Source organism: Crinia signifera, chromosome 1 (genome assembly GCF_055691185.1).
Source record: "Crinia signifera chromosome 1, ASM5569118v1, whole genome shotgun sequence".
NCBI classification, from domain to species: domain Eukaryota; kingdom Metazoa; phylum Chordata; class Amphibia; order Anura; family Myobatrachidae; genus Crinia; species Crinia signifera.
The window spans coordinates 323,564,578-323,579,446 of NC_139217.1; positions in this window are offsets into that span (position 1 = coordinate 323,564,578).

A 14,869-nucleotide genomic window follows, 5' to 3' on the forward strand; every position below is an offset into this window, starting at 1 on the left:
GGGGTTTCACCAATTTTGATACAACTGGGCTGTGCAAATGAAAAATTACATTTTTTACACAAAAATGCAGTTCTGGCTCAAAATTTTTCATTTTCACAAGGAATGAAGGAGACAAAGCACCCCAAAATCTGTGCCCCAATTTCTCCCGAGTACGGCAATGCCTCACATGTGACCAAAAAATACCATTTGGGTGCATGGCAGGACTCAGAAGGGAAGGAGTGATTTTTGGATTTTGCAGCTCAGATTCTGGTGGAATGTTGGTGGGTGCTATGTCGCATTAGCAAGACCCCCCAAGCACCAATACAGTGGAACCCCCCCACAAGTGACCCCATTTTGCAAACTACACCCCTCAGGGAATTAATCTAGGGGTATAGTGTACATTTCAAACCCCCAGGGGTTTCACCAATTTTGATACAACTGGGCAGTGAAAATGAAAAATTAAATTTTTTTACACAAAAATGCATATCTGGCTCAAAATTTTTCATTTTCAGAAGGTATGAAGGAGAAAAAGCACCCCAAAATCTGTGCCCCAATTTCTCCCGAGTACGGCAATGCCTCACATGTGACCAGAAAATACCATTTGGGTGCATGGCAGGACTCAGAAGGGAAGGAGTGATTTTGGGATTTTGCAGCTCAGATTCTGGTGGAATGTTGGTGGGTGCTATGTCGCATTACCAAGACCCCCCAAGCACCAATACAGTGGAACCCCCCCACAAGTGACCCCATTTTGCAAACTACACCCCTCGGAATTCATCTAGGGGTATAGTGTACATTTCAAACCCCCAGGGGTTTCACCAATTTTGATACAACTGGGCTGTGCAAATGAAAAATTACATTTTTTACACAAAAATGCAGTTCTGGCTCAAAATTTTTCATTTTCAGAAGGTATGAAGGAGAAAAAGCACCCCAAAATCTGTGCCCCAATTTCTCCCGAGTACGGCAATGCCTCATGTGTGACCAAAAAGTGGCAGGACTCAGAAGGGAAGGAGTGATATTTGGATTTTGCAGCACAGATTCTGGTGGAATGTTGGTGGGTGCTATGTCGCATTAGCAAGACCCCCAAAGCACCAATACAGTGGAACCCCCCCACAAGTGACCCCATTTTGCAAACTACACCCCTCAGGGAATTCATCTAGGGGTATAGTGTACATTTCAAACCCCCAGGGGTTTCACCAATTTTGATACAACTGGGCAGTGAAAATGAAAAATTAAATTTTTTTACACAAAAATGCAGTTCTGGCTCAAAATTTTTCATTTTCAGAAGGTATGAAGGAGAAAAAGCACCCCAAAATCTGTGCCCCAATTTCTCCCGAGTACGGCAATGCCTCACATGTGACCAAAAAATACCATTTGGGTGCATGGCAGGACTCAGAAGGGAAGGAGTGATTTTTGGATTTTGCAGCTCAGATTCTGGTGGAATGTTGGTGGGTGCTATGTCGCATTACCAAGACCCCCCAAGCACCAATACAGTGGAACCCCCCCACAAGTGACCCCATTTTGCAAACTACACCCCTCAGGGAATTCATCTAGGGGTATAGTGTACATTTCAAACCCCCAGGGGTTTCACCAATTTTGATACAACTGGGCTGTGCAAATGAAAAATTACATTTTTTACACAAAAATGCAGTTCTGGCTCAAAATTTTTCATTTTCAGAAGGTATGAAGGAGAAAAAGCACCCCAAAATCTGTGCCCCAATTTCTCCCGAGTACGGCAATGCCTCATGTGTGACCAAAAAGTGGCAGGACTCAGAAGGGAAGGAGTGATATTTGGATTTTGCAGCACAGATTCTGGTGGAATGTTGGTGGGTGCTATGTCGCATTAGCAAGACCCCCAAAGCACCAATACAGTGGAACCCCCCCACAAGTGACCCCATTTTGCAAACTACACCCCTCAGGGAATTCATCTAGGGGTATAGTGTACATTTCAAACCCCCAGGGGTTTCACCAATTTTGATACAACTGGGCAGTGAAAATTAAAAATTACATTTTTTTACACAAAAATGCAGTTCTGGCTCAAAATTTTTCATTTTCAGAAGGTATGAAGGAGAAAAAGCACCCCAAAATCTGTGCCCCAATTTCTCCCGAGTATGGCAATGCCTCACATGTGACCAAAAAATACCAGTTGGGTGCATGGCAGGACTCAGAAGGGAAGGAGTGATTTTGGGATTTTGCGGCTCAGATTCTGGTGGAATGAATGGTGGGTGCTATGTGGCATTAGCAAGACCCCCGAAGCACGGTGAAATGATGAACCTAATAATCCATAGATGTGTGGTATATTTTAAAACACTCCTTTATACATAGGCCGGGTTTGTCGGGGCAAGTGTCACACTGGAAAATAGTTTGCTTTCTTATTACCTTTTTATAGCAAACTTTGCACCTTTTTTGTGTCCTGCCCTTTTTTCCAGTGGAGGGGATTTCATCAGGAAAATGCTGCCCTGGTACAATACGGGGGCCAGTACTAGAAGTACTGGGGCCCTCTGCCTGCTGGTTCCCAAATATTAGGCCCTTTATGACTTCCTCTTGAAAGTGCATAAATGTCCCCCTCTGGCTGGTAGAACGGAATAGCACGTAAGCGTTATACAGTGCCATCTGGATGATATACACGGCCAGCTTCTTGTACCAGATTTTTGTTTTCCGCAGGGCACTGTACGGCTTCAGTACCTGATCTGAAAGATCCACTCCGCCCATGTACCTATTGTAATCTAGGATACAATTAGGTTTTGAGGTGTGGGTACTGGTACCTCGTACAGGGATGGAGGTGGTACTGTCTCCATGAATTGTTGAAATGTTGTCAGTATAAGGACATCCCTCTTGTCCTTATATTTGACCAACAACATATTTTCGGTGCATATTCCCCTGCTTTCACCCCTTCTCATTACTTGGGCAATGTGCGTTTTTGGGAGGCCTCTTTGGTTCTTGCGCACAGTACCGCAAGCTGCTGTACCTCTTGAACCAAGGGCCTTAAACAGGGGGATGCTAGTGTAAAAGTTATCCACATAGAGGTGATAACCTTTATCCAGGAAGGGGTGCACTAAATCCCAGACAATTTTTCCACTAACACCTACGAGGGAGGGGGGGCATTCTGGCGGTTCAATTCTTGAATCCTTCCCTTCATATACCCTAAACCTGTGGGTGTACCCTGAGGTGCTTTCACACAGCTTATACATTTTTATGCCATACCTTGCCCTCTTACTGGGAAGGTACTGGCGGAATTTAACCCTTCCTTTAAAATGTATAAGGGACTCGTCTATGCAAATGAATTTATCTGGGATGTACATCTCAGCAAATTTGGAGCTGAAATGATCAATGACCGGCCTGACTTTAAATAGCCGGTCAAAGGTGGGATCATCTCTGGGTGGGCACTGTGTATTATCGGTGTAATGTAAAAATTTAAGGATTATCTCAAAACGAGTCCGGGTCATGGCCATACGGTAAAGTGGGGTGCTGTACAGAACATCTGTACTCCAATATTGCCTAATTTCTGGCTTTTTTACTATGCCCATATGAAACACCAGACCCCAAAACGTCATTATCTCTACTGCATCTACAGGGGTCCACCTAGCAAATGATGACGTGGGGTTTTGAGCAATAAACTGCTGGGCATATAAATTAGTTTGGTCCACCATTAAATTTATAAAATCATCAGAGAAAAATAATTTGAAAAAGTCAATTTCTCTGAGACCTGTGGAATCAAATTGGATTCCTGGCATGGCCAAAAACTCAGGAACCTGGGGCTCAAAATTGTCTGGTGGTGGGGTCCATACAAGATCAATTATTGGGGGGGGGTCTCAGCTGCTCTACGGGGGCATCTTTGAGGGGGTCCCTCATCACTAGAGGAGGAAGAGGAGCTTAAGTTGAATCCTTCAAATTCCCCGCTTGCCTCACTGGCTGTGTCAGAGTCAGAGGCAAGCATGGCATATGCCTCCTCCGCTGAATACATTCTTCTGGATGACTGGGATGACATTTGGGATGACATTTGGGATGACATTTTTATTTTTGTGTTTCTGGTAGTGAAATGTTTCAACACGTGTATAGTGTAGGGGGGGTACAAACTTTATTTCAACCAGGGGGGTATGTAGTGTGTAGTGTGTATGTAGTGCAGAAAAAAAAAAATACTTTATACAGGAATTTGATCCCAATAAAAATAAAAAAATTGATGGGGTTAAAAAAAAAAAAAAATTGAAGGGGTTAAAAAACAAAAAAAAAAAAAGGTCCTGCGCCAAAAATTGAGCACAGATGTTGGTCAGTAACGTCCGTCACTGAACAGCGCTCAAAGGCAACAGGAATTTGATAAAAAAAAAATATATATATCAACCCTGTGCCGAAAAAGCTGATCAGTGATGTACGTCACTGATCAGCGCACAGTGGCCACAGGACACCCACAAAATCACAGTGTGTGTAAAAAAAAAATTAAAAAAAGACCCCACAGCACCCTCAAAAAAAAAAAAGGTGATCACTGATGCGACACTGATTACCAGTGAGGGGCAGCAGGTGCACAACCTTTGGTGCAACTGACAGTGCAACTGGCAGCAACTAACAGGTATATATAAAAAAAAAAAACCTCTGCACCCTCAAAAAGTTGCTGATCACCTCAGATATAGTGATCAGCACAAAAGGCGGGGGCAGCAGACACAAAATATAGCACTCTCTATCACTCTCTGTCACTATCTCTCTCTATCTCTCTATCTCTCACTATCTATCACTCTATGACACTGCAGCAGCAGCAGCACTGACAGTTATATATATAAAAAATAACCCCTGCACCCCCAAAAAGTTGCTGGGGGTGCACAAAACGGGGGCAGCAGACACAAAATATAGCACTCTCTATCACTCTCTGTCACTATCTCTCTCTATCTCTCTATCTCTCACTATCTATCACTCTATGACACTGCAGCAGCAGCACTGACAGGTATATATATTAAAAAAAACCTGCGCCCCCAAAAAGTTGCTGATCAGTTAATTTATACTGATCAGCACAAAAGGGGGGGCAGCAGTCAGTTATATAAAAAATATATAGCACAATCTGTCACTATCTCTCTATCTCTCTCTATCTCTCTCTCTATAACTCTATCACACTGCAGCAGCACAAAATATAGCACTCTCTGTCACTATCTCTCTCTATCTCTCTCTATCTATAACGCTATCACACTGCAGCAGCACAACACAGGAAGTCACAAGTAGTAACAGGATCCAGGAAGCATCCAGCACGCTACAAGCAGTGATCAGGTAAGTATTTGCAAGGATCAGGTCAGTATACTACGGCAGATAGGCACGGTGACCGCACTGCACGCAATTCCAGACCGGAATGGCGTCTGCAGTGCAGTCACCGTTAGTTTAAATCCCCCTCCATGGCTGTGATTGGTTCGTCGGTCCGACGAACCAATCACAGCCTTTGGGGGCGGGCGGGGTGAGACCAGTGTCACCCTTACACCCCGTGGTGATTGGTGCTGTACTTTACAGCACCAATCACCTCCGATCCCTGTGTCACCGGCGAACGTTATTCGCCGGTGACACAGAAAACGCTGTAATTGGCTGTTCACACTGAACAGCCAATCACAGCGATCGCCGACGGGGGGGCGGCATCGCAGCCCCCCCTGGGCATGCAGGGACATGTCTGCTGTCAGGGACAGCAGACATGTTTAAACTGTCACCGCGTCTCTAGACGCGGTGACAGTTTAAAGCCATGACGTACATTTACGCCATGTGTCGGGAAGTACTTCCCGACCATGACGTAAATGTACGTCAAATGTCGGGAAGGGGTTAAACCTTTTTATATCCGATTGATCTGCACTATGTTGCCTTTCATTATGTCTCCCCTATACACAGAATAAGGGGAGAATCTGACGGATTTGGATCATTCATTCCACTCAGTATACCATTTAACCTGTTGATCTCTGAGGAGTTTTGTATGACACCACTTCTTCAGGAAGAGAGTTCCAAAGTTTGACTGTTCTGACTGTAAAGAAATTTTTTCTTCTAGATGAACAAAATCTTTTTTCTTCTAATCTAAACTCGTGCCCTCTCTTCCTAGATTCCTGTCTAGCAGAAAAAAGGGTGCTTGACAGTTCCTTATATTGGTGTTTAGGTTGCCCTACTAGTCGGCTGCGTAACAGTTTTTTCCTTCTGTTGTTTCAAGTCTGAATTGTAGTGTGTGAATTGTGAGTACTCCTTTTCTTATGGAAAAATATATTATAAAAACAATTTGATTTGACAAATAACACAATTTGCACTATTATCATGTAGAAAAGGCAATTAAATAAAAAAAATAAGAAAGTAGAGAACAGTAGCAGATAATTCTGGTCTTAGAGGATGTTACTAATGTATTTATAATGTTCAGATTAGATACAGTAGATCACACAGCTTACTTTAAAGCTACTACTTAAAGAACATATTAAGAGATCAGCACAAGCAATGAGCTTGGAGGTGTCAGAAGTCTTACAAGACAGCAATGCACTCTGGTGTTCTATTTTACTATTCATACTATTCATTTACTATACTTAAGTATAGTATAAGAAATATGCAAATATCTCTTCGCTCTGATTTATAGCAGGACTATTAAAGCAGCATTAGTTAATGGGTTGGGTATATTCGATAATACAAATTTAGACATTCAAAATATAGACACCAAGGGCCAAATGTAATAGGGTGTATGAATCAGAAAGTGGGGGTTTTTGGGAGAGTTTCCTTTTTTTTTTTTATCAATTACATAGCAAAATCAACCTGCTTTTTCAGTGTAAATGATTGCATTAAAAAAAAAAAAGAGATATTAATAAACTCTATCAAAATCTCTCAGTTTCCGATTCTCACACCCTATTACATTTCACCCCATACTTGGACAGCTACAATTTTTAGAACCAAAATGTTGACATTGTCTATACAGTATGTCGACTAGAGATTTGCGGGTTTGGTTTTCTGAATGCCAAACCCACCTGAATTTGCCATTTATGATGAGTAGCTCCGAGTTAGGTCTTCCAGCTAGTCTGGAATATCAATACGAGGCAAAAGTCACCTTCCAGGCATCTGACCTTGCATGTTTTGGATTATATAAAAGTCCCTCCCTTAATGATTTGGTAATTATTTCACACAGTACACAGGAGGGTTAGGGTGTAGCACTGTGAGCTACATCACTGTAAAGCACTGTGTTGTGAATTCAGCGCAAGCAACATGTTAAAAAATGAAAAAAAAAACCAACAACATTAATTAGGTGCCAGTGTGCCACCTTTACTAGAAGTGCTGTGAGTCGCAAGGTGTAAAAAAAAAAGTGTGCTTTATTCAGGTTCAGGCATTGTGTTGTTCAATAATAATACTAGTATGCCACCAATACTAGAAACGCTCAGTGTGTAAGAAAAAATATGGATATGGGTAAGCTGATGAGTAGGGGTAGCAACCCAGTACTAGTGCTGCGGCTGCTGCCAGTTATGGTAGTACTTCAATATCTGCTAAAGGTTACAATATTTCACAATGTTAAATAAAATGTCATGTCTAAAGAGATAATTTACTGGAAAGGTTCAAGCCACAACCTTTGTTTGCAAATGGTGCTGTTGATGGTGTTATGTGCACTAGAAAACATGGCTATTGCAGTGCCAGCAATTTCTTCTGTAACCTCATATGATTATGTAACACCTTTAAAACAGAAAAATCAATGCCACCCCAAAAAAGCACTAAGGGGTATGCAATCCCTGCCGCTATTTCCGACAGGGGAAATAGCGGTGGGCGCCTATTCCCGACAGCATTGAAGAGGCAGATCGCCAGAACGGTCCTGACTTTAAAAGCTGTTCGGTCCATTTTGGCGAGAACAGCCATGAATTGTTGCGATCACGGCCCGGATCACGACAATCCACGGCCGTTTACGCAGACACGCCCCCTTTTTGCCGATCGGCAGGCGAGACATTGAATCCCACCTGGCGATTTATTGTTAATCAAAATGAAGAATGGCCAGGGTCACGGCTGTCGGAATGTACCGACAGTTGTGACATGGGGTTGAATATCCCCTAAGGCTGAAGAATAAACTGTAGTCTAGGGATGTCCACAAGTGCTATATGGGAGTGTATTTGTTAAAAAAACAACACTCCTTCCACCATTTCTGCAACCTCGGCAAATGTGGGCTAAGCAGTTCAAGTACAGATAATTTAAAATTACATAAAAAAAAAAAAAATTACAGATGCTATTGTTGAAGTGCAATGGATGAGTAGTATATTTGTGTATCTGATGCTAATGAGGATGTTGTTTGTGCTAAAGTTAGCCAACCACCAGCGGCAGATCTTACCCGAGATAAAAAGAAGGACATTGTCATGCCTGGGCATAAGACCAAAGAGCCACTTACTGTGTGTTTAATTATTTTGACCCAAATCCTGACAACATTTGGGAAGGCATCTTATTTTGAGGGCAAAGTTAGTAGTAGAGGAAATTATGTTAACTATCTAGGCACTTCCTCCAGCAGTTTGGACCAGCACACGCAATCTCCACTGCCAACACCCTCATCATCAACTTTGACATTAATGATAGTAGGTAGTCCTTCCAAAAAATTGGTATGTGGGGGCCCAATCAAACCAAGCACATCATTAAAAAAGTGGCAGTCCCTGCTGCTGAAGTGTGTGGTTTGTGAAACTGTATGTACTTTAGTATACAACATAAAGGTGCATGGAAGGGCCCAAGGACAATTCTATCTTGCACCACTTTTCTTTTCATTATTGCATGTATTTCTGGGGAACCTTATGGGCTGTTTTAATGAACAAACATATTTATTGGTTATTGCTCTATTCCACATAAATTTATCATGCACAGAACAGAGGCCATTTTAGCCTAAATTGCTGTATTTACAGTATAATAGTTGAATTATAGTGTTAAGCTGGGTATACATTAGGCGATGTGTGTACCCGCCGATATTGGCGGAATGAGCGATCTTGTTTAAACTATCGCTTAGTGTGTATGGGGCTTTCCAGTGTCGAGGGTTCAACCAAGATATTAATCTACAGACAAATCAATGAATAAAATTATCACCCCTTTTTTAATAACCATAACTGGGAAGATACTGCCCCCTACTGTTAATAAAAGCAGAGCAATGATGCTCAAAATGTCTATTCCCACAGGCAGATAGACTGGGGACATGGCCAACAGCTCACAGAGCCGCTGGCCATGCCCCCAGTGGCAAAACGGGGGTGTGACCTTGTGGAAGTGATGTGATTTGTAGACCATGCCCCCTTACTGACTGACCATGCCCCAAAATGTTGGGAGCATGCAAGAGTCCCTCTTTAAGTTCTTCAAATGTTGGGAAGTATGAATAAAGTAGAAGTCTGTCCAGGAGAAAGACCCTGCACCTAAAAATTTCCCAGGCTAGTCTTCCATCCCAATCAGCCCCTGTACAACCGGTCTACAAAAAGGATGAATATTCTGCCACATAAATGTCCCAACTTCTGCACCTCACATTACGGGGGGTATTCAACCTGTGCCAATATTTCACCTATTCAATGCTGCCGTTACCAACAGCATTGCAGGGTCTCAGATCCAGCTTTTTTTTTTTAAAGTCGGATCTGTTTTGTCGGAAACGGTCACGGATTGTCAAATGTTTCTGACCCTCTACAGATGGTACATTGAATACCGACTGTCGATGACAGCTGGGAATCCGACTGTCGGGTTGTTCTGACAGCCGGAATCCCGGATTGAATACCCCACTAAGAGAAATGTTTGTAAGTAATTTCATTAAAGTTGTAAGTGTCCTTCCCACACAGAGAATGATATAGGCTAAATCACAGGAAATATAGCGAATACGCAAACACTGCACAATACTGTGATATGTTCTGTCCAGACTGGCAGAGTGGCTAATCGAAGGAGAGGGGTTTTTATTATCAGCGTTTGGCCAAAACCTCATATCCTCACGCTACATGATAAACATACTGATCACCTTATTAACACAAAATTGGCCCAATAATTGTATAGTGTGTACCTAGCCTATATCACTAATTGCACAAACCCATGTAGGACGATGCTTTAATGAGGAGGCGAGCAGTCTACTCATGCACCTCCTACCTGAAACTTAGTTCAAAATGGCATTTTCTCCAATTACAGAATAAATTCAAATCCGTTCCCTGTGTTTAGCTGAATATTACACTTGGCATAAAGAGCGTTACGCGAATGTTCTAATCGCTTGCAGGTGTATTTATGTGGCAGGTAACAGTAGCTGTTTAATCATCTACTCTGAAATAAAAAGCAAGACAGCATTCAAAGTTTAATACTAGAAACACCCCCTTATATATTACAACCATACCCCAATGTATGTATTATATATATAAGTTACCAGCCCGTCATAGTGACAGTAAATGTTACATAACAGGAATGTCAATAATGGCGGCTGTACGCACCCGAACATAACACTTTAATAACTGATCCGTTGAGTCACTGGTGGTACAAAACATTGAATTCCCGCTATAGAGTTGAGGAGCAGTATTTGCCTTTTATTAAATAGGATATTTCATCATAAATTATATATATTTAATATCCCTGTTCAAGTTTATATATATATATATATATATATATATATATATATATATATATAAACTTGAACAAGGATATTAATTTTTTATATATATATATATATATATTTTTTTTTTTATTATATTATATTAATAATTATAATATTTGATTAATGGCATGGTTGAAGCACACTGTGTTGGTCAAGGCAAATACATAATGCCACAACATTCCTCATTACTTTGAGGCCTTTTGAGACTTGTGGGCACACACATTCTTCTATAATCCATCAATAGATTCTTTGCTTTAAGCAACATTTATAGTACATTTATGTGGATTTCTGAAGTTATGTTAGTAAATTAGGAGACCCAACACTTAATAGATCACTAGATGCCAGTTCTCTGCGAGTGGAGTAATCATGTCCAGATGCAGTGACATAAGGACAGACAATACACCCTTTTGTGATTGGGTCCAGATCAGATTTCAAAAGTGTAAAATCAAAGCTGAAACAACTGTTCCTTTTTAATAAATACCTCATGCATTTCTTGCAAATAATGAGGTTTTCCAATGAAAACTGGCTTAACATACTTGCAGTAACCAGGTTAAATACATCATATCAATAGTACTGTAACAATTGGTCATCATTTGGAGTTGCCAATGCCTTATGCTGGGGTAGCTATTCTAGTGATTAAGTAAGAGATATAAAGCAATCAGATGAATTGTTATTTTACACTTGATGCTGTGGAAATGGTTTGTCAAATTTATTTTGATAGCTTAAAGAAGGAACATGTCTGTGTAGAGACAGGGCTGTAGCCAGCCTCGCCAGGCCCCGATAAAGCCAGGGGCATTGCCTAATCACAGAAGTATGACCATACCTCCCAACTTTTGCCGGGGGCTAGTAGGAACAAACATGCTTGCCTTGGGGGCAACTAGGGGGCGTGACCATGACCAAGTCACTTTCCATGGAGCCACGCCCCCATTATAGGAGGCATGCCCAGTACTCTATGAGCTGCTGCTTATACACTGCTGCTCTGCTAAGCAGAGCAGCAAGTGACAGAAAAGAAAATTGGGACAGTTGGGAGGTATGATATTACCATTTAAAAAAAAGACCAGAAAGATCACTAACCCCTGCAGACAGAGACAGACTGCTGCACTCACAGCAACCCAGCACACAGGCTGGGCTATAGAGAATGTCTGCAGCAGCTAGCTGGATCACTTGTAAAGAGGAGGGCAAGAGGCAGTGGTGGCTCCAGAGGTGGTGTTGCAGCACAGTACACAATTCAAATAGGGGAGTCACACCAGGCTTTGGATGTTCAATGGCAGTTGGTGTTGCTCCTTTATTTGAATTTTGCACTGTGCTGCATCCACTGGTGAGAGGGGAAGTGGATCATGGGCACGGGACTAGGTAATTATTACCCCACACTCTCTGGGCTAATTGTTACAAATTATATGGTTGGTCAAATCCTGACCTCTAACATTGTCAAGGGAGCTCAGCATGCAGAGTTACCTGGAAGTGCTTGTACTCTGTAATCATTACCACCCTGGCAATGAGTATGTAGGTAAACCAGGGCCGGCGCCACCACTAGGCAGCTTTAGGCATTTGCCTAGGGTGCCGGCCACTGGAGGGAGGTACTGAGCAGCCGAGGAGAGCCAAGAAGTTATACAAAAACTAAACTACAACTCCCAGAATGCTCCTGACCAGGAAAAGACCACAGCCTTTACTGATTGGCTATTGCTGTGACTGTTGAACACTGATTGGCTGCTGTATGACAGCCAGAGAGTGCAGGCACATCGGCCACTCAGCTATACACCACCTGGGATATTGCAGCGTACGGGGGCCCAGCGTGCAGTCTACTGCTGTGGGGGAATATCCTCAGGCAATGATGAACTGTCAGCAGGGGCTGCGCTTCAGAGGCTGCAGGTGAGGCAGTGAGAACCCCCCAATGCGCAGGACTCCCATCCTTGATTCCCCCCCTGCTGTTCATCCCGCGGCAATCTAGCGCCGCACCCCCTCCGGAGCACGTCTGTGGGTTGCGTCCGCCACCCCTCAGCGCCAGGCAATCCCCATGCTGGACAGCCCCAGGCAACCTACCCCCCCAGAGAGGAGCGGACGGGGGTAGGTTGCCTGGGGCGCTCACAGGGTTTGCACCGGCCCTGAGGTAAACAATTTCTAGTTTTGTCACTGGGCCAGTGCACCCTGTTCTTTCTAGAGCAGTTACTTGCGGCAAAGTGCAAGTAACTAGCTCAAAATGCTTATCCACATGTATACACACTGAAGATATTAACATTACTTATAGCACTAACAATATCATGGAATTCAAGTATTATTATTATTATTATAGATATGTTCCCAACAAATAAACAACTGAAAATACACTGCAGATACTGGACATTTATTATTATTATTATTTTATTTATAAGGCGCCACAAGTGTTTCGCAGTGCCGTACAAAGGAACAATACAGGGAGACAAAACTTGGCATAACATTGAATAAATAACAAAAATACAGTACAAATAAAGAGCACCACAGTTCAATACACATTACAGCTTAAATGTACGTAGTGAGGACCCAATCAACATACAACTAGAGGCTTGAGGCCAATGATGGAGATGAGTATGAAGATGGTCACTGAGTGTTGGAGTAAAGGAGAGCTGTGAGTGAAATGTGAAGAGAAGTGGGCTTTGACAACAGGAGGGAAGAGGGCCCTACTCGGAGGAGCTTACAATCTAGTAAGGTGCGAGGTTATTCAGACCTGATCGCTGTTATGTGAATTCGCAAGTCTATCGATTATCCTGCAACTGCTCAATGTCAAACAGAACAAAAACCAGCCATGATTCTATTCACAATCACCCCACAATTTGATTGATAGGAGAAGCCGCCATTTAGGGGTGGTAACCAGACATTTTCAGTGTCAGGAGAAAGCAACACTTTTCTCCCTTGATAGGGAAAGAACGAAAAAGCGCTCACGTTTTTGTAGGTAGAAGAGATATATTTCAGATATACATCATGTTCACAAGCCTGTTGGCCGACCCAACAGCTATTTCAACTGGCAGGATGCCAACTTTCATCAGGGGTGCTGGAGTGTAAGGAGAAACGCAGGGGTGACTGGGCGTTTTCAGGGACAGCATGTGACATCAGCTCCAGTCTCGACCAGCCTGTCTCGGACGCAGAATTGTGGTAGGCTAAGAGTTAAGGCCGCCATACACTATGCAATTTGGCCCTGATTTCACTGCCCGATCCAGATGGATCGGGCAGTGAAATCGGACCAAATCGCAGGTTTTGACACCCGGTCCGACCCGATGCGCGGTCCCGTGTGCATCGGGTCAGAGTCGGGACGTCGGACCGGCTGCACATAAGATAAATCTTATGTGCAGCCGGGAGGGGGGCGGGAGACGCCGGCGAGGGAGGGGGGCAGCAGGGGGAGCCGGAGCAGGGAGCTGTCATGCTCCGTCCGGGTAGGGGGGGGGACACGCCGCTAGTAGTGCGGACGCTGCGGGGGACACAGGCGGCAGTAACGTAGAGGCAGGCGGGGGGAGCTGGGAGCTGTCAGCACTGAAAAAAAAAAAAGCCCATACAATGAATGGGCAGCCTGTGATTGGCTGAGCGCTCTCTCAGCCTGTCAGCAATTGGCTGAGAGAGCGCTCAGCCAATCACAGGCCACAGGCTGCCCATTCATTGTATGGGTTTTTTTTTTTTTTCAGTACTGACAGCTCCCGGCTCCCCCCGCCCGGCTCTATGTTAATGCCGCCTGTGTCCCCCGCAGCGTCCGCACTACTAGCAGCGTGCGTCCGTCCCCCCAGCCACCTTGTAGCATCCCCCGCCCGCCACCTCGATGTCCCCAGCCCCCCTGCTCGCTCCACATTGCAGCTCCCCGGGAGTTGCAAATGATACATCGCATGCGATGTATCATTTGCAAAACTTGGCACATCAAGTGCCAAATTGTGTGTCCCCCTCCCGGGGAGCTGCAGGGGGAAATCAGGTCCGACTTGTCCTTAGGACAAGTCGGACTAATGTATGGGGGCCTTTACTCACACAAAAACTGAATCGATTTGCAGATCAGCGATCCATTCTCAAGTAATTTGCAGACTTGCACTTGGTGCGATTTTACGCAGTGTGGGCTGCGGCCATCTGCAAATTCACACAGCAGCAACCCGGTCTGAAACAGGCTCATTGATCATTTAAGATTTATTTATTTATTTAACAGTAATTTATATAGCGCACACATATCCCACAGCGCTTTACAGGGAGTATTTGAACATTCACATCTATCCCTGCTAACAATCTATAATCCCTACCACATGCGCAAGCATTCACAATTGTGGTTATTTTCATTGAATAGTCCTCAATTTTAAATTTTTATAATTTATTTATTATTTTGATTTTTACCATTGTTTTATATTA